Source organism: Bos grunniens, chromosome 24 (assembly GCF_055505025.1).
Source record: "Bos grunniens cultivar Pamir isolate PY7600 chromosome 24, Bosgru_T2T1.0, whole genome shotgun sequence".
Classification (NCBI taxonomy): Eukaryota; Metazoa; Chordata; class Mammalia; order Artiodactyla; family Bovidae; genus Bos; species Bos grunniens.
Genome location: NC_141188.1, coordinates 59,331,791 through 59,351,815, shown reverse-complemented (window position 1 = coordinate 59,351,815; position 20,025 = coordinate 59,331,791). Strand labels below are relative to the sequence as shown.

The 20,025-nt window shown below is 42.1% G+C and overlaps 1 protein-coding gene, 1 long non-coding RNA gene and 1 pseudogene across 9 annotated transcripts in view; 1 reads left to right on the top strand and 2 right to left on the bottom strand.

The window, feature by feature from the left end:
• Positions 1-20,025, bottom strand: part of LOC147346357 (uncharacterized) — a 107,124-nt gene that overhangs the window by 7,565 nt on the left and 79,534 nt on the right. The window lies entirely within an intron of this gene.
• ALPK2 (alpha kinase 2) overlaps positions 365-20,025 on the top strand; it is a 150,835-nt gene continuing 131,174 nt past the window's right edge. For 6 of the 7 annotated variants that reach the window (XR_015154132.1, XR_015154133.1, XR_015154134.1 and 3 more), the window contains exon 1: positions 365-19,123. The gene's annotated coding sequence lies outside the window, so the exon portion shown is untranslated. The remainder of the gene's footprint in view (positions 19,124-20,025) is intronic. The other variant, XM_086373653.1, reaches the window with a different exon arrangement.
• Positions 12,975-13,445, bottom strand: LOC147346359 (BET1 homolog pseudogene; annotated as a pseudogene).

The following is a 20,025-nucleotide window of genomic DNA, read 5'->3' as shown; positions in this document are numbered from 1 at the left end:
CGACTTCAGGGGCCTCAGCTGAAAATTTCACTTTACCTTCCTGTTACCCTTATCTTCCTTAACTTGGTATTTCCCCAAACTCATTGATATCCATAAACTTGCGGATGTAAAAGCTCCCACATCTTCATGATATATAGCAATGACTTGGAAGGCTTATTACTTTCCTCCCTTGAGAAGCATTTTCCTTTATTCCTACCTGTCATTTACTGTCACTGAGCCAACACTTGGAGCTTTGCATACTCTTTCATATCATTATGACTAGGTGGTTAGAAAAATTCGCTTGTGTAGAATTTCCCCAAGAATTTTATCACTGTAAGTAATTTCCATCTGCTTATTTGTACAGTATTAATCAATTATCCTTTCTTTTCTTCTGAAAAACATAGTACTCTTCACTCAATGGATAGGTTGTTTTTGCATTTATTTATTTATTTAAATGGGAAGAATGTCTTGTACAGTCATTGTGAGGATTAGACATGTTTGTTTATTCATTTTATTATGATGATGATTTTGGCTGTGGTGGGTCTTCGCTGCAGTGAGCAGGTTCTCTCTAGTTGCAGCACACAGGCTCTCTGATTGCCCCATGGCATGTGGGATCTTAGCATACCTGTGTGCTCTGCATTGAAAGGTGGATTCTTAACCACTGGATCATTAGGGAGGTCCCTGTTCTTGCATTTAGACTCTCCTGCATTTTATGACAGATTCCTCTTAGGGCGTCCTCTGGAACAAACATATATATATATATATATATATATATATATATATATATATATGCTCCTTTTTTGCATGGAAGTAGCATTGGCAACTTGGTAATCTAGCTCAGCGGTTATTTGTAGTATCAGTTTTACCAACAGTAATACAGTTTCATCCCCAGCTGTCTTCAGAGCTCTTCAAAGGACACTGCCTAATTCTGTTAACTGAATTTTCAGGTGATCTGCCAACTGAGTTTTAAATAGCTTCTGTTTAATCGAATGCCTTAGACCTATTTGCTTCAAAATACATTTGGAAATAAGATTATGCCTACATGATGGCATAAAGAAAGACCAGGGCAGAGCAAGCTTAACCGCTGCAATCAGTCACATCGTTCCCAAGTGCCTGCTTGCACTGCCTTGCTCTAGTACAGAACGAAGTAATAGGGACTCGAGGTTTTGACTGTAAACTTGGTTTCATCGAGTTATGTTTCCTCCCTTTGTGGTTAGCCACTTGGGAGGGGATTTCCGGAGATGCAGGCAGTACAGTTTGTTTCCCAAAATATTTTGCATTGTTTTGAGTGAGAGAGTGCGTTGCCTACTGTGCAAAACCTGGGTCTCTGAGAGCTAATATGACATATAGCTGTAATCACGTGGTCAGAATTTGTCTTAGTGGTGAGGGGAGGCCCCTCTGTTATGGCACATTCTTTCATAAGAAAAGGAAACTTTAAAAAAACATATGTTCTTTTTTAGTTTGGTGAAATACACGCAACATAAAGTGAATCATTTTTCCTTCCAGGTTTATCGAGGTATAATTTAAGACTTTCTATTCTAAATTTATGAGTTTAAGGTGTGCAGCACAAATACTTGACTTATATACATCATGAAATGATTATCAGTATAAGTTCAGTGAACATTCATCATCACATAGAGACACAAAATTAAAGAAATGGAAAAAAAGTTTTCTGCTTGATAAGAACTCTTAGGATTTACTCTCAACTTTCGTATGTAACATGCAGCAATGTTAATTACATTAACCATGTTGTACACTATATTCCTAGTACTTATTTATCTTATAACTGGAAGTTCCTACCCTTTGATTGCTTTCCTTCAGTTTCTCTTCCCTCTGTTCCCCACTACTGGTATCCATAGATCTAATCTCTTTTTTTCTATGAGTTTGTTTGCTTGTTTATTTGTTTTTAAAGTATAATTGACCTACCATATTATGTTAGTTCCTGTGATTTTTTTCTATCCTTTCAAATATGGTAAAATACACATAACATTTTTTTACCATTTTAGCCACTTTTAATTGTCCAATTAGGGCTCCCCTGGTGGCTCAGCAGTAAAGAAGCCGCCTGCCAACGCAGGAGATGTAGATTCAATCCCTGGGTTGGGAAGATCCTCTGGAGAAGGAAATGGCAACCCTCTCCAGTATCCTTGCCTGGAAAATCCCATGGATAGAGGAGCCTGGCGGGCTACAGTCCATGGGGTCGCAAAGAGTCGGACACGATTTAACGATGAAACGACAGCAACAAGTGTAAAATAAGTGGCATTAAGTTGTCAACGTTATATAACCATCACCACTACTTATTCCCTGAAGCTTTTAATCATGCCAAACAGACTCTTATCCATTTAATAATAACTCCCCATTTCCCCTTTCCTCCAGCTCCTTGGTAACCTCTATTCCACTTTTTGTTTCTATGAATTTGCCTCTTCTAGGTACTTTGCATAAATGGAATCCTGTATTTGTCCGTTTGTTTCTGGCTTATTTCACCATAGTGCTTCCTTGGACCCTCTGTGTTGTAGCATGTGTCAGAACTTCCTTCCTTTCAAAGGCTCTTCGTAGTCCATTGTATGGATTTGGCACATTTGTTTGTCCATTCATCTGATGATGGACATTTGAGCTGTTTCCAGCTTTGGGTTGTTGTGAATACCCCTGCTATGAACATGGGTATATAAGGGTCTCTTTGTGTTCTCATTTGTAATTCTTTTGGGTATAATATACCTAGGAGTGGAGACTTACAGTAATACCACTTTTTGAGGAACTGAAGAAAGGACAACTTTTGAAGTATTTTTTTTCTTCACTAACCACAGGTTGCCTCTGCAAATATGATGTGATGGAATGTCTCAGAATACACTATTGCCATTTAGAGCCACGTGGTTTGAAGTCATGGGTACACCCCCCACAGCCCGTGAAATGTTCTAGAAGCTGGTTTAGCATTCCTGATACCTGATACTGGCTGGGGGAGGCAATTCACTTCGGGGCATCTTGTCTGAACCCATGATATCGCCTTACAAAGAACTCCAAGTCTTTTCCAAAAGCACCCTGATTTTCAGGACAACCCCAAAGCTAACATTGCATCCTTGGATTGTTCCGGATTGGATCTCTATTGTCCAGGCAAGACTAGAAAATCACCTAAGCCACCTACCTCTTTCTAAACTATCAAATTACTTTTGTCACTAAGTCCTGCCAATTTTAATTTTTCCATATCACTTGATCCTATCTTCTTTCGTCTCTGCTGTCACCCTCCTAGTCCAGGTGACCCTCACTTCTCTTATGAACTTGTGTGATAGCATTTCACACTGGTCTTCCCTCATGTACCCTTGTTCTTCACACTGTAGCCAGAATCAGTTTTGAAATTCAGATCTGATGTCAGCAATAGTGGTTTGGTGGAAGGGGACCAGACAAGATGATTATAGAGTTCATATGGAAAAGTAAACGGTAATAATCAGGAAGTTTTTGAAAAGCATGCATAGTGAGAAAAGACCAGCTCTAGCAAATATCAAAGTAGATTTAAAAACCCATAAGTACTAGAACAGTTTCATGTCATTCCATGGCTAGGCAGATCAGTGGAACAGAATATAGAACCATAAAAAGAGACCCCAGATAGATGAGAACTTAAATTATAATGAAGATGACATTTTGAATCACTGGGGACGCCAGTCCAGGTCTGATGCATGAGACTGGGTACTCGGGGCTGGTGCACTGGGATGACCCAGAGGGAAGGGGTGGGGAGGGAGGTGGGAGAGGGGTTCAGGATGAGAAACACATGTGCACCCATGGCGGATTCATGTCAGTGTATGGCAAAACCACTCCAATATTGTAAGGTAATTAGCCTCCAATTAAAATAAATAAATTTATATTAAAAAGAATCACTGGGGAAAATTCGAATAAATAGGTGCTGAGACAAATGGGAAAAACTGTTTCCTTGATTCATGCATTACACCAAAACAAATTCCAAGTGTATCAAAGATTTAGGTAACTTAAAAAAATCTTAAAACAAGAAGAGAATTCAGGAGAATGTCTTCCTGCCCAGGATTTGCTAAAAAAAAAACAACTTTGACCATCACCACCAACTTTAAGAATTTGAGGGGCTTCCCTGATGGCTCAGTGGTAAAGAATCCACCTGCCAATGCAGGAGACACAGGTTCGATCCCTGGTCTGGGAAGATCCCACGTGCTACAGAACAGCTAAGCCTGGGCACCACAACCATTGAGCCTGGGCTCTACAGCCCAAGAGCTGCAGCTGCTGAGCCTGCACATCCTGGAGCACGTGCTCTGCAACAAGAGAAGCCCCTGCAGTGGGAAGCCCACACACCACAACAAGGTAGTAGCCCTCACTCGCTGCAACGAGCGGAAAGCCCATGATGCAATGAAGACCCAGCACAGCTGGAAAAAAAAAAAAAAGAATTCTAGGAATTCAAAATTTCAAAACAAATGAGTGACATATCCTGAGTTCAGAGGAGGGAGGAGGAAGGTTGGGAGGAGGTGGAAGGAAGGTGTCAGCAAGGCTACAGTGGGAGAGATGATAATAGAGTGTGTTTGAGGGAAAATAAAGAGATGGGCCAATGGGGGAGGAGCAGAGTCCAGGGAAGCATTTCTACTGAAGGGTCAAGGTGTTCTGGTCCTGGGAGGGAGCTCTTGGATGGTCCAGCTTCTCAGCAGTATAAAATATATTCGCCTTGGGAGGTCTCGGAACTGCTGATGATACATGCCATGGACAGTCTGTGTCATCGATTAAGCTCTGATCCATACCCATTACCAGTTGATAAAGCTGAAGTATGGCTGAAATGGACAAAGTCAAAGAACCTGGGCAGCTTGAATGTTTGAAGATAAGGTTGGCCTCCTGCCTACACAGGAGCAGAACAATCCTGAAACAAGACCTACATTTCCCGCAGAATTTGCTTCTAGGTCGTCTTTCATCACAGGACAAGAGAGGACTCGGGAATGTCAGGCTGAGAGGTTTTATTAGCCTCTCATTAGCTTTATTCCATTAATGATGGGCAGGGGTGGGGGAGGGGCGGTTTTCCTGGTGTCTCGGTGGTAAAGAAGCCGCCTGTCAATGCAGGCAACTTGGGTTCGATCCCTGGGTCAGGGAGATCCTCTGGAGAAGGAAATGGCAACCCACTCCTGTATCCTTGCCTGGAGAACCACATGGACAGAGGAGCCTTGCGGGCTACAGTCCATGGGGTCGCAAAAGCGATGGATACAACTTAGCGCAACAGCGGCGAATTAATGATGGGGAATTCTAGAAGCAAGGGAGACATGAAAAACAGCAACAGTGTTTCTAGAAGTTTGGTTCCGTGGCTCTCTGCTGACAGCCTCAGAGGGCAGCTGGGGTGCTGGGAAGTGGTGGTGAGAGTGGCTGACCTGGCAAGAGGTGGTTGGTACGCTGTGGCCATGGTCCCATCACTAAGGCGGGGGGAGTTGGACAGAAACAAATGGACTCCAGTGGACACTCATAAAGTAAGTGAATGTGGAGAATGCTTGGGTAACACACACACATGCTAACTGGTTGTTTTAGTGTCACGATCACATGTAGAGATACCTGCAGGTGGAGATATTTTTCACCCTGGTATGAGGTTCTCTTTCTGACTTCAGGAAGATAGGTTTGTACAACTTACGAGAAAATAAAGAGAAAGAAGGGCCATGTTTTCAAGGGATGTGGGCATAAATCCTCTCATGGAGGCAGTGAAAACATGCCGGAAAACGAAGCCCAGAACTCAGCCAAAGAAATCTTTTACACCTAGAGAGGAATCTCATTGCATGGAGTTTGTGTAGGACTCTGAAGTTCAAGAAAGTGAGAGAGGCAATGGGGGGTACAGTGGGCTTCAGAAAGCTTTGAGCTAGGGGAGATACTGCCTTTGTGAAGTTTTGTTCCAGGTAAGGAACTTATCTTGGAAGAAAAGTTATGACAAACCTAGACAGCGTATTAAAAAGCAGAGACCTCACTTTGCTGACGAAGGTCCATATAGTCAAAGCTATGGTTTTTCCAGTAGTCATGTATGGATGTGAGAGTTGGGCCATAAAGAAGGCTGAGCACTGAAGAATTGATGTTTTTAAACTGTGGTGCTGGAGAAGACTCTTGAGAGTCACTTGAACAGCAAGGAGATCAAACCAGTCCATCCTAAAGGAAATCAACCCTCATCAGAAGGACTGATGCTGAAGATGAGGCTCCAATACCTTGGCCACCTGATGTGAAGAACTGACTCATTGGAAAAGAGTCTTATGCTGGGAAAGATTGAAGGCAAAAGGAGAAGGGGGTGACAGAGGATGAGATGGCTTGGTGGCATCACCAACTCATTGGACATGAGTATGAGTAAGCTCTGGGACATAGTGAAGCACAGGGATGCCTAGTGTGCTGCAGTCCATGGGGTGGAAAATAGCTGGACACGACTTAGCAACTGAACAACAGCAAGGAACTTACCTTTTTCCTGCTATTTATCAATTAGATAAAGTCAATTGGCCTCTTAATTGATGGCATAACTAGAAAACTAAATGATAGGAACAGGAAACATCATACTTTGCCAAAACCCTGACTTAAGATCAGATTAGCTTTTCTGTGTTCTAGAATGAATGTTATTGGGCTTCCCTGATGGGTCAGTGGTAAAGAATTCCACTTGCCAATGCAGGATACACGGCTTAGATCCCAATCTGGGGAGGTCCCACATGCTGTGGAACAACCAAGCCTCTGCACCGCAGCTATTGAATCTGGGCTCTAGAGACCGGGAGCTGCAGCTGCTGAGCCCACAAGCCACAACCGCTGAAGCTGGAGCGCCCTAGAGCCCGTACTCTGCAACAAGAGAAGCCCCTGCAATGAGAAGCCCATGCCCTGCAACCAGAGAAAAAGCTTGTGCAGCAACGAAGACCTAACACAGCCAAAAATAAAATAATAAAAAAGAATGTTATGAATGCAGAATTTGGGGCATTAAAGTCTTCAAGGCTACCTGACCAGCAGGCAACACGTGGTACAAAAGTTCAGGAGAGCTGTCCCCCTGACCTTTGCAGAGATCCTTGGGGCACACGTGGTGCCCCCGCCACCTTTACGTTTGTTGGAGGATGGTCTCGTGTGGTGTCTTGTTACGTTTGAGAGCAGCATCCTGACACTGTCAGTTGAGCAAGTGTCACACGAGGTGGCTGGTGGTAATTCTTGTCCCAGGCCTTTGGCTCCCTGGATATCTGTCACGAGGAATATCATGTTCGGGAGGATTTATTCACCAGGCGTCTGCTTCTTGGACTCATGGGAACTGAAATCCAAAGTAACCACTCAAAGCTACTGCCTTATTTCAAATTCTATTACAAAGTAATAGTAATCAAAGCGGTATTGTACTGTTGTAAAACAGAGACCAATGGAAGAGAATAGAGAGCCCAGAAGTAAAACCGCCTGTACAGAGTCAACTAAACTTTTACAAGTAGGTGCCAAGATCACACAATGAGGAAAGTTTCTTCTATAAATACTGCTTAGAAACTGGATATCCACCTGCAAAAGAATGAAACTGGACACTTTCACCGTACACAAAAAGTAACTCAAATGAATTAAAGATTTGAATGTAAATAACGTCTGAAACCATAAAACTCCCAGAAGAAAACAGAGGGGAAAAGGTTCTTGACATTGATCTTGACAATGATACCTTGAATATGACACCAAAATCACAAGCAACAGAAGCAAAAATACCCAAGTGAGACTGTGTCGAACTAAAAGGCTTTTGCACAGCTAAGGAAGCAGTGGAAAGGCAACCTGCAGGATGCGAGAAAAGATTTTCAAACTTTATACAAATTATACTTCAGTATTCTGGAAAGAATATAAAATTCAAATCAAAAATAATTTTAAAGGATAGACAAGGGAGCCATTAACTGTTTTCTTATACATTTTAAAAAGTTTTACTGAAATATAGATTACATAAAATAAAATTCTCCGCATGTTAGTGTATGACTCACCAATGTTTAATATATTGATAGTTGTGCAGACATTTACCACCATCCGGCTTCAGAGCATTTCATCATTTCCCTAAGTTCCGTTGTGTCCATTTGCAGCTTATCTTCCCGCCTGCCCCAGGCCCGAGGTAACTGCTGACATCTTTTTTCTCTGTATAAATTTGGACCTTGAGAGCTTGTTTGGAGGTTCTAGCAGGGGAGCGCAGCTACTCGTATACCCTTGACCGAAGACCGGTCCTCCTCTAGCGGGGATGGTCGTCCTCTTTGACCGAGCGCGCAGCTTCGGGAGGGACGCACATGGAGCGGTGAGGGAGGAAGGGGACACCCGCCTAGCCAGCCAGATCAGCCGAATCAACCCTGGCGATCAACGGGGTGACAGATGTCGCAACCAGATCGCCCTCACATCCCTCTGTATAAATTTGTCTCTTCTGGACATTTCATTTTACAAACGGCACCATTCATTATACGGCCTTTTGCACCTAATTTTTAGATTGATTTATTTACTGATTTTTGGCTGTACTGGGTCTTTGTTGCCGCTCGAGCTTTCTCTAATCTTGGTGAGTGGGGGCCACTCCAGTCGCAGTGTGTGGGTTTCTCACTGTGCTTAGCTTCTCTCGTTGCAGAGCACAGGCTCCAGAACGTGGGCACAGTCGTTCGGACCCAGGGCTTAGTTGCCCCCAGCCATGTGGCATCTGTCCAGATCAGGGATCAAACCTGTGTCCCTGGCACTGGCAGGCGGATTCTTCACCGCTGATCCACCAGGGCAGCCCCTGCATCTAGTTCTTTACTTAGCATAATGTTTTTGCCTTTCTTCAGAGTTGTAGCATGTATCTGGGTCCTTTTGCTTTTACTGCTGAATAGTATGGACGGATGTACTATAATTTGTTTTATCCATTCACTGGTTGACTGCTCCTTGGACTGTTTCCACTTTTTGGCATACAGGTTTTTGTTTGGATATGTGTTTTCATTTCTTATAGGTAGATTTCTAGGAGTGGAATTGCTCGGTCGTATGGTCAGGTATGATACGGTTTAAGAAACCGCCAAACTATTTTCCCAAGTGGCTGTGCCACTGGCAGTGTATCAGCGTTCCAGTTTTTTCGGATCCATGTGAATGGATGTGGTATTGTCTGTCTCTTATTACAGCCATCCTACCGGCTATGTAGTGGTATCTCATTATGGTCTAATCCCTTAATGATTAACTGTGCTGAGCATCCTTTCATGTGCTTATTAGCCATTTGTGTATTTTATTTAGTTCAATGTCTAGTCAACGCTTTTGTCCATTTTTTAGTTGGGTTATTTGTCTTTCTATTGTTGAGTTTTGAGAGATTTCAATAATATATACATTTCAAGTATACATATATATAGATTAATTTAAAGAATATACATGATATGTTATCATATATAAATATATATATATATAATGGTTTGCACTTTATCCCAGTCTGTGGTGTGTAGTGATATCCTTTAAAACAAAGGAATTTTTAATTTTAATAAAACTCAATTTCCCAATTTTTTTTTTCTGGATCGTGATATTGGTGTCAGAAAAAACACCAATTTGATGCTTTTGAACTGTTGTGTTGGAGAAGACTCTTGAGAGTCCCTTGGACTGCAAGGAGATCCAACCAGTCCATCCTAAAGGAAATCAGTCCTGAATATTCATTGGAAGGACTGATGTTGAAGCTGAAACTCCAATACTTTGGCCATCTGATGCAAAGAAGTGACTCATTGGAAAAGACGCTGATGTTGGGAAAGATTGAAGGCAGGAGACGGGGACAACAGAGGATGAGATGGTTGGATGGCATCACCGACTCAATGGACATGAGTTTAAGTAAACTCCAGGATTTGGTGATGGACAGGAAGACCTGGTGTGCTGCAGTCCATGGGGTTGCAAAGAGTCAGACATGACTTAGCAACTGAGCAACAACAACCAGTCAAGAATGTCATCAGTTCAGTTGAGTTCAGTTGCTCAGTTGTGTCCGACTCTTTGTGATCCCATGGGCTGCAGCACGCCAGGCCTCCCTGTCCATCTTGTATGACCAAAAAGAATGTCATAGAGACTTGCTATTAGTACCCAAAGTTGAGATTTTCTCAACCATAAATGCTTCTCATATTGTTACATGAGCAATCAAATGGTGATTTTCAGAGCATTAAAATGGCTGCCTACATTGTCTATCTTTATAGTTGCTTTAGAGTGAGAAGATTTTCTAGCCTCCTCATTGAGTCATAGTTCAGCTCAGTTCAGTTCAGTTGCTCAGTTGTGTCTGACTCCTTGTGACCCCATGAACTGCAGCACACCAGGCCTCCCTGTCCATCACCAACCCCCGGAGTTCACTCAAACTCATGTCCATTGAGTCGGTGATGCCATCCAGCCATCTCATTCTCTGCCATCCCCTTCTCCTCCTGCCCCCAATCCCTCCCAGCATCAGAGTTTTTTCCAAGAGTCAACTCTTCGCGTGAGTCATAGTAGAAAGACCTAATTCCCATTTCATTCTTTTTTTAATGGCAGAAAAAACTCTAGTCTTTAGACCAAAACCCTACTATTGTACCTATAGCCGTATCACTCTCTTAGCTGTGAAGGGTGGAAGCCCCTAAAGCACCAAGGAGACTGAGAATCCTAGACATCTGGGTTAAGGAAAAAGGCACAAATTGATCCTGTTGTTGTTGTTCTTCAGTAGCTCAGTCATGTCTGACTCTTTGCAACCCCATGGACTGTACCACACCAGGCTACCCTGTCCTTCACCATCTCCTGGAGTTTGCTCAAACTCATGTCCATGGAGTCGGTGATGCCATCCAACCATCTCATCCTCTGTTGTCCCCTTCTCCTCCTGCCTTCAGACCCTGCAGCATCAGGGTCTTTTCCAATGAGTAAGCTCTTCACATCAGGTGACCAAAGTATTGGAGTTTCAGCTTCAGCAATAGTCTTTCCAATGAATATTTGGGGTTGATTTCCTTTAGGATGGACTGGTTTGATCTCCTTGCAGTTCAAGGGACTCTCAAGAGTTTTCTCCAGCAGCACAGTTCAAAAGCATCAATTCTTTGGTGCTCAGCCTTTTTTACTGTTCAGTTCTCACATCTATACATGACTACTGGAAAAACCATAGCTTTGACTAGATGGACCTTTGTAGGCAAAGTAACGTCTCTGCTTTTTAATATGCTGTCTAGGTTTGTCACAGCTATTCTTCCAAAAGCACGTGTCTTTTAATTTCATGGCTGCAGTCACCGTCCACAGTGATTTTGCAGCACAAGAAAATAAAGTCTGTCACTGTTTCCACTGTTTCCCCATCTATTTGCCATGAAGTGTGCATTACTACTCTCTACTCTGCCATGGGGTAGTATGGGGTAGTAGAAAAGTGCATATAGAAACAGGGCTTTATAAGCAAAGGAAGAAACCACAAGAAAAAGATTGCTTTTTAAAGATTGTGGTTAAAAAATAACATAAAAATTTTCACATTAACCATTTTTAAGTGTGCAATGTAGTAGTGGTAAGTATATTCACACTGTTGTCAAATAACTCTTCAAAACTTTCATCTTGCAAAACTGAAACCCTGTACTCTTAAAAAAAAAAAAAAAAACCAACTCCCTTTTCCTCCTTCCTGCATAGCTTTTATTAAATAAAAATTCATAGCTTCTACATTTCAAGACTTCACAAATTCATAACGTCTATGTGTCAAAACCACCAATTGGAAGATAGAGCTTATTTGTAGCAAATTATTTAAGAAGTGTTTTTAATATGTGCAAAAGGAAAACACTCAACAAGCAAAGCTGACCCCAGAAACTGAAAATTCAACTCATGAAAGAAGGTCCAAATGACTTGTAAAACACTACTTAACCTCATTGGCAATCGAAGAAATTCTGCTTCTAAGATTGGCAGAAATGTTGTCAGTAATAGTGTTCAGTGCCAAGAGTTACTACTCTCGAAGTAAGATGGGCAGGCTCCCTCATGCTGGTGGAGACAAAACGCAGTACAACTGATGGAGTTTTGTTTGGCAGTATATTTCAAAACCTTAAAATCTTTGTAACTTTTGATCCCTTGATGCCACTTTTTAAAAACTTTTATTAAAAATTTTATTTTTGAAGCCCATAAATGAGCAAATTCCAGAACAGCAGCAATACAGACAATCTCACACCATTTTGACATCTACCTAGCAGTCCAGTTTTGCATTTTGTTTCCTGTAAACAAATACATTGGATTAAAACAACAGTGTCCTTAACCCCAAGTTCAATGTCTGAGTATTTCCAATATTTATTTTGAGCACATAATAAAGCAGAGGCAACTACTTTTCCTGAACATTTTATTTCCATTCAGAGCTTAGCAATTACTTTAGCTTCACATTATTCTGTCATAAATGATAACCAAATGGCCTAAGGGGCTAAAATCATAAAATTATTATAAGCCAAGTCAATGTTATATATATATATAAAGTTAATATAAAATGACAACTATACTGGTACATATTTGTTTTGGATCCTACTAGAAATATGCCAAAATAACACGTTTTAGTAAAGACTGAGGTCCTTGGGTAGAGGAGGGGAAGAAGAGTCATATCATCAAAAATTATTAGGAAAACTGTAGGTAAAAAAAAAACCAAAACAGCCTACAATTTAAACAAAATAAAGGAGGGAAGAAGAGTACAACACTGGGGTGATGACAGTTCAGGAACACACTCGCCATCCATCACAGACTCGCTCTCCAGCTCAGGAGCACAGCACCAGGCTCTCTAGGCACTACTGCTCTCTCACGAAGTTCTTTATGTGGAACAGAAACCTACATTTATGGTCACAACAGAATTTTATAACTGCTCTTTAATCTCACAGCAAAAAACAGGAAAAAATTGGTAGGGCCAGAGTGAACCTCAGAACATCTCAGTACCCTGAAAATAGGGGCAAAAAGTGAATCATTAAGAAACAGTATCCAAAGAGCACTGTATTATCGATTTATAAAACAAGATTCAGCCCTCTTTGATGGGACGAGCCATAGTAGCTGAAATTTGGAAATGTTTTGATGCTGATTTTTTTTTACTGATGTGGTACTCCAAGCTGTTAAGTTGGAACAAATTCCAAACTCACACTGACTTGTATCACCTCAGTTTAATAATCCAGTGAATGACAAAAAAGACAAACAATGAGAATAGCATCACAGCACAGCAACTTTGTTTGGCTTCTTCTGGATAAAAGCTTCAGTTTTCCCAAAGTTTTACCTATAAATCCAGTTGTAGAATCAAACCGTGAATCCATTTCAACTAATAATTTATTTTGATGTTTAACTTCATACCCTGTTTCGATGGAAAGAGATTTTATCGCAGTTACTTTGTTTCTCAGACTTTCCATGAATCTCTCATTCTCCTCTTCACAGGTACTATGCCCACTATGAGGATAGCCATAGTTCCCATACTTGCCAGGGGGTACTCCTTCACCCAGGCCTGCACTGCTCAACCTGCCAGAGGGCAGAGGGGTGGGTAGGAAGAGGCCAGGGACCACCTGGACTGCGTCCTCAGGACCAGGGCCCGGAGAAACAGCAACTGCTTCCTCCAATGTGCCACGACATCAGTCCCTTGGTGCCTCTTTTAACATCCTATCCTTAGACTAGAGCGATGTGCCCAAAGGTTTATAAAAGCAAAAATGCATAAGCAACCTAAGTATCTAGGATTAGCACACTGGCTACACAAAGTAGTATAACACATTCATCCGACAGAACAGTGTGTAGGCTAAAGAATTCTGAATGACAGGCCCATGTTAAGTAACAAAACCCGACAAACAAACAAGAGAAAAGAAAGCATAAAAAATGCACAAAGAGAAAATACAAGAGCAGAAGGAGATACACCAAAATGGTAGTTATCTTTGGGTTGTGGGAGATCTAAAATTTTTTAAATAAAAATATCAGAAATTTTTAGTAATGAGTACATTTTACTCTGATAATCAGAAGGAAAGCCTTAAAATGAAACGTTTGTAAAATACTTAATATACATACCATACACAAATATTTTTAAAAATTTAAACTTCCATACACCAATCAAATAATTAATTTGACTTAGTATTTGTGAAATTGGGCCTAGGGCTCAATCTATAAATTTGTAAAAATTGATATATTCTCCTATTCTGACAGTTGTAATACTTTTTTTGGTGACTGTTTTGAAGTGAAACTGAAGCATAGGAATAACTGTGCTAAAATCTTATCATAGAGGTTTGGGTTTTTGTTTTTTTTTTTTGGGTACTTAGATTGTCCTACACAGTGAAATTGAATTTTAACCTGGTTTTGATTCTTGCGGTTTTAGGTAGCTGTATTAGGTACTTTATGAACAAGATGTATTAAATACTTCTTAAAATTTTTTTTTTTAATTTTATATTGGAATATAGTTGATTTACTGAGGAAGGAAATGGCAACCCATTCCAGTATTCCTGCTTGGGAAATTCCATGGACAGAGAAGCCTGATGGACTATAGTCCAGGGGGTCACAAACAGTCAGACACGACTGAATGGCTGTGCACATAGTTGATTTATAATGCTTTGTTAGTTTCAGGTACACGTATACATGTATCTATTATTTTTCAGATTCTTTTCCCATTTAGATTATCATAGAATATTGAGTAGAGTTCCCTGTGCTATCGAGTAGGTCTTTGTTGATTGTTTTATATATGGTAGTGTGTTCAGTTCAGTTCAGTTCAGTTCAGTCGCTCAGTTGTGTCCAACTCTTTGCGACCCCATGAATTGCAGCACACTAGGCCTCTCTGTCCATCACCAACTCCCGGAGTTCACTCAAACTCATGTCCATTGAGTCAGTGATGCCACCCAGCCATCTCATCCTCTGTCGTCCCCTTCTTCTCCTGCCCCCAATCCCTCCCAGCATCAGAGCCTTTTCCAATGAGTCAACTCTTCACATCAGGTGGCCAAAGTATTGGAGTTTCAGCTTTAGCATCAGTCCTTCCAAAGAACACCCAGGTCTGATCTCCTTTAGAATGGACTGGTTGGATCTCCTTGCTGTACAAGGGACTCTCAAGAGTCCTCCAACATGACAGTTCAAAAGCACCAATTCTTCAGCATTCAGCTTTCTTCACAGTCCAACTCTCACATCCATACATGACCACTGGAAAAACCATAGCCTTGACTAGATGGACCTTTGTTGGCAAAGTAATGTCTCTGCTTTTCAATATGCTATGTAGGTTGGTCATAACTTTCCTTCCAAGGAGTAAGCGTCTTTTAATTTCATGGCTGCAGTCACCATCTGCAGTGATTTTGGAGCCCAAAAAAATAAAGTCTGACACTGTTTCCACTGTTTCCCCATCTATTTCCCATGAAGTGATGGGACCAGATGCCATGATCTTCGTTTTCTGAATGTGGAGCTTTAAGCCAACTTTTTCACTCTCCTCTTTCACTTTCATGAAGAGGCTTTTTAGTTCCTCTTCACTTTCTGCCATAAGGGTGGTGTCATCTGCATATCTGAGGTTATTGATATGTGTACATGTTAATCATAAACTCCTAATATAGTAACAGTTTCCCCTTGTCTTATACATTGCTATTATTTTATGCTATTTTTATTTATTTATTTATGTATTATTTTTGACCACATCCCATGGCATGTGGGATCCTTGTTCCCCGATCAGGGATCAAACCTGTGCTCTCTACATTGGAAGCATGGGGTCTTAACCACTGAACTGCCAGGGAAGTTTGGATTAAATGCTTCTGTAAGGTGTTCTGTGAACATTACTAGTTCTTTCACTTCTGTACTTGAGGGAAAGGAATACTTGTGGAATTGACCTACTTAAGTGACTGCATGTGCTCAGTTGCTCAGTTGTGTCCGACTCTTTTGCAACCACAGGACTGTAGACCGCCAGGTTCCTCCATCCAAGGAATTTTCCAGACAAGAATACTGGAGAGGGTTGCCATTTCCTCCTCCAGGGGATCTTCCTAACCCAGGGATGGAACCTGCATCTCCTTCCTTGGCAGGCGGATTCTTTACCCGCAGAGCCCCCTGAGAAGCCCAAGTGACCTGAGTGACTGCTGCTGCTGCTAAGTCACTTCAGTCGTGTCTGACTCTGTGCGACCCCATAGATGGCAGCCCACTAGGCTCCTCCATCCATGGGATTCTCCAGGCAAGAACACTGGAGTGGGTTGCCATTTCCTTCTCCAATGCATGAAAGTGAAAAGTGAAAGTGAAGTTGCTCAGTCGTGCCCGACTCTTAGCCACCCCATGGACTGGAGCCTACCAGGCTCCTCCATCCATGGGATTTTCCAGGCAAGAGTACTGGAGTGGGGTGCCATTGCCTTCTCCGTGAGTGACTAGCAGCCCTTTAATATAGAGGGAACTGAATGCAGGTCGCAAAGGCCTGACTTGGGTCAGGTCCACTGAACGAGGAACTGCACATACTGCAGAAGCTCTGAGAGTCCCTGGACCCTGGATGGGGTGAAGTGCTGCTCTCCACAGCGGGGGACTCTCCCCACACAGCTCCCTGCAAGCTGGACTGACCTGCTCAGTTCCAGCTTGGCCCGAGGACCCTGGCAGAAAATCTGATCTGACCTGACATGTGGTTGGTACCCAAGCTCAGCCAAGAATGTGCTGTGCTGGGAAGGGCATCCGTCACTCAGACCGTTAGACGCGAGCATTCGAAGACCTCCTGTGCCAGGAGGGATAAGGTGAGCGATAAACCCCTCACGGACCAATTCAAGCCCAAGTTATGGGAGCAGAGAGCAGCTAAAGGACCGTCTGGATTTGCTTGAAATGTTCAGACGTGTGGGAAACTGATTAGGTCCCCTTCCCCAGTGAGCCCAGAGTGGCCAGTACGTCGCATGGCACCCATTCATTCCACATGCCAAGAAACTAAAACAGCCTCAAAAGCCTTTCAGAGAAGCAATTAAATGGCATCTGATAAAAAATACACTTCCAACTCTGCTCCTTAGATGAAAAATCTCTCACGTGAAGAGAGTTTTCTTCCTTCTCCTGCAGCTTTAGATAAACAGCTTACTTAACCATTTTCTCTATTCCATACTACTTCACTTGATATGATGCCAAACATTCTTATGTCTTTATTTTTAATCACAAACTCACGTATTTCTGATGCTATGCGAGAGACACAAATATATGCCTTCCTTTTTTTCTCTTCAACATCCCTCCTATTCTTTCTCCTTCGGATAGTCATAAAAAGTTCAGAACAGTGACCCGGCCTGAGTTTAATACCAACGTCAGAAATTCGATGGCTGCAGGCTAATGAGATGGCTAATCCATTATGTGTGTGTGTGTGTGTGTGTGTGTGTGTGTGTATCCAGGCAAGAATACTAGAGTGGGTAGCCATTCCCTTCTCCAGGGGATCTTCCCAACCCAGGGATTGAACCTGAATCACCTGAGTTGCAGGGAGATTCTTTCCCATCTGAGCCACTACGGAAGTCCTGTATATATATATATATATATATATATTTAAATTCTCTGCTCCTTAAATTTATTTTGCTAGGGGGTGGATGGTAGGAGTTGAGGGAGCTTGTCTTTCAAATTGTTTGTGAAGACCAAAATTAAATTTCATAATGTCAACTTTTCCATTTAAGAATTCCCAGGCAACTCTTCTTTCAAGATCACATCACATTTGTCTACTCTGTTGGGTTTATCCTGTCATGCTATGTGTGATACTTTTACTTTTTTATCATCACAACCTCTTTCTCTCTTCACTGTCACCTTAACATTATCTCCTCTTATCTGGAAATGACTTTCTGCTGTGAAGAGGATCAGGCTTTAAATAAAACCAGTGGATATCCACATTCACAAATACGTGGTGATTTCTACATTCTGTTGCATTTAATGGAAACGTGTTCCCCAAGAGACAGTCATTATTTTAAAGTCTCTGAGTTTTCAGTATCTTTCTTCTCAAATGAAGGTACAAGTGAAATAAACAGAGCACATCAACAGTACCCTTGATACCTAATAATTTAGATGATGATTTTTCATCTTGTGAGAAGTTACATTCCACCCAAGCATAGCGACACACACGCTGTGCTGTGTTAAAACAATTCGCTTTTGAGGATTATAACGCTCAGTAGGGAGTGAGTATTTGCAGTTGTGTCCCTTTCAAAGTCACCCACTTGAAGCTGCTAATTTTAGCTGTGAGTCTCGTAAAAGGTTTCCATCTAAGCTGTCAGTTTCCAGGTACAGTGCATTAAAATACTTTTGCAAAGCGGCAAAGTGGTTACACAGCGATACTTCTGGATTTTTCTATGTTCTTTCTTGGAACTGGACAAAATTCAAGAAGAGAAATGCCCATGTTACAAAACCCACTTTGACAGCAAGAACGATTCTTGATAATTTGGAAAAAAAAAAACCAAACAAACCAGGGCTCATGGCAATTCTTCTCTGGATTTCTTCTGGTCTTCCTCTCTTTTCTTCTTACTCTGGCAATCAAAGTAGACAGAGAATGTGCACGTGTGTGCATGTGTGAGTGTGTGTGTTTGTGTGTATGAGAGAAAGGGGTGTTTGGGAGCGAGGAGGGGACCACGGGGGGAGCAGGGTGGAGCCTGCCTTCCTGTGGCTTCTGCTTTTCTCAGAGAACTTCAGAGTGATGGTGATGCCAGTTCTAAATAAATAACATATGACTCTTATTTTTTGCCTGCCCTCCTCCCTTCCCCTCCCCCACTTTGGGTTTCCTATGTGTGTTTCAAGTGCCTGATAGCCTTGGTGGGAGAACTGCTGATGCTCCTGTGGCCTTGATCACCTTATCAGGCAGCGAGATCCTGCTTTTCTGAGACGAGCACCTGAACCTGAGGTCTGGCACGGGCTCTGCCAAACGCGGCTGTCTCCGAGCCATCAGGGACAGCTTGTCTGCGTTTCATCAGCTCGCCCGGGGCTGCGTTTCACCAGGCCCCTCTGCCAGGGCCTCCCCGGCAGCGTCAACAAGGGTCACACCTTCTGCAGAAACAGCCCTCAAGTTTCATCACTGTGATGCTAAAAAATATTCTCCAGCTTCAGCAATGACCTAGTTCATTCAGGGGCAGGGAAAAAAAAAAACATGCTCTTCTTCCAGAACGTCCCTGGGCACGGAATTTTCCCTCTTAGGAAGACAGGAGCTTTCCTGGAAGCAGACCCAACTGTGCTTTGAAAAACTTGGGGAAAGACCCCGAACCCTGTCACTCCTCCGTGTCCCCTGTCCCGGGAACAGGGACGCCCACTCAATGCCTGGCACACAGTCTGGGGACCCACAGCCGAGCTGGCCCTCCTGACACGCCTCCTGGACAGAAAGTATTGAAAAGTAAGTATCCAGGCTCTGGTTTTTAACATAAGGAGTGGCTGTGCTTTACATCTGCTGTTGTTTACAGTTTCTGCAAAAGGGGACTAAGCCCCCTGTTTCCTTAGGAACTAGAACAGGATGAAATGAGTAGGGTCTACAGAGCATGCTTGGGTACATTGCAGGGTTTTCAAGTGGCCTAATGCTCCTTTTTTTTGTTTGTTTCATTTCAGTCCATTCTGACACTTTTGCAAATCTATTATTATTATTTTTTTTAAATGACCATTTTGGCTTGACAACCATTTTAAAAGATTCTTTCACCTCATGGCTATCTCAATAATTAGGAAAAAAATAAACATTAAGGATGAATGAAAAGAATGATTTGTGAAGGCTTTGCAAAGAAAAATACCGTAAAAATCTGAGGTAACGACCCAGGGGACGCAACTCCCCCGTCGGTACTTCTGCCTGACATATTTGAGTGTTTCAGTCAAAAGTTATTCCTTTTATGGGAATAACTTTGAGAAGGGACCCAGTGGTCCCTTGTCTGATGACAGGAATGAAAGCTGCTGCACAGCTCTCAGGCATTTCAAAATGGCCGGTATAAACATTCACTGAGTCTTTGAAACAGGTTTTCTTTCCTTTTTAAAAACTGGGGTAAGAATATTTGAGATCTACTGTCTTAATACATGTTTAAGTGCACAAAACCGTATTGTTAAAAAAAAATAAAGCAAACAAAACCAAAATGGAAGAAAAAGAAAACAGTATTGTTAACTGTTGGCATGACACTGTACTTGAGTTGCTAACTAGGATGTTTTTGAAAATTGAAGACAAAAAAATCAACCCCAGAAAGATCAATGAAACAGCAGCACGGTCACATTCTGATGAACACATCTGAACTCAAAGCACTGATTAAGGGTGTCAGTTAC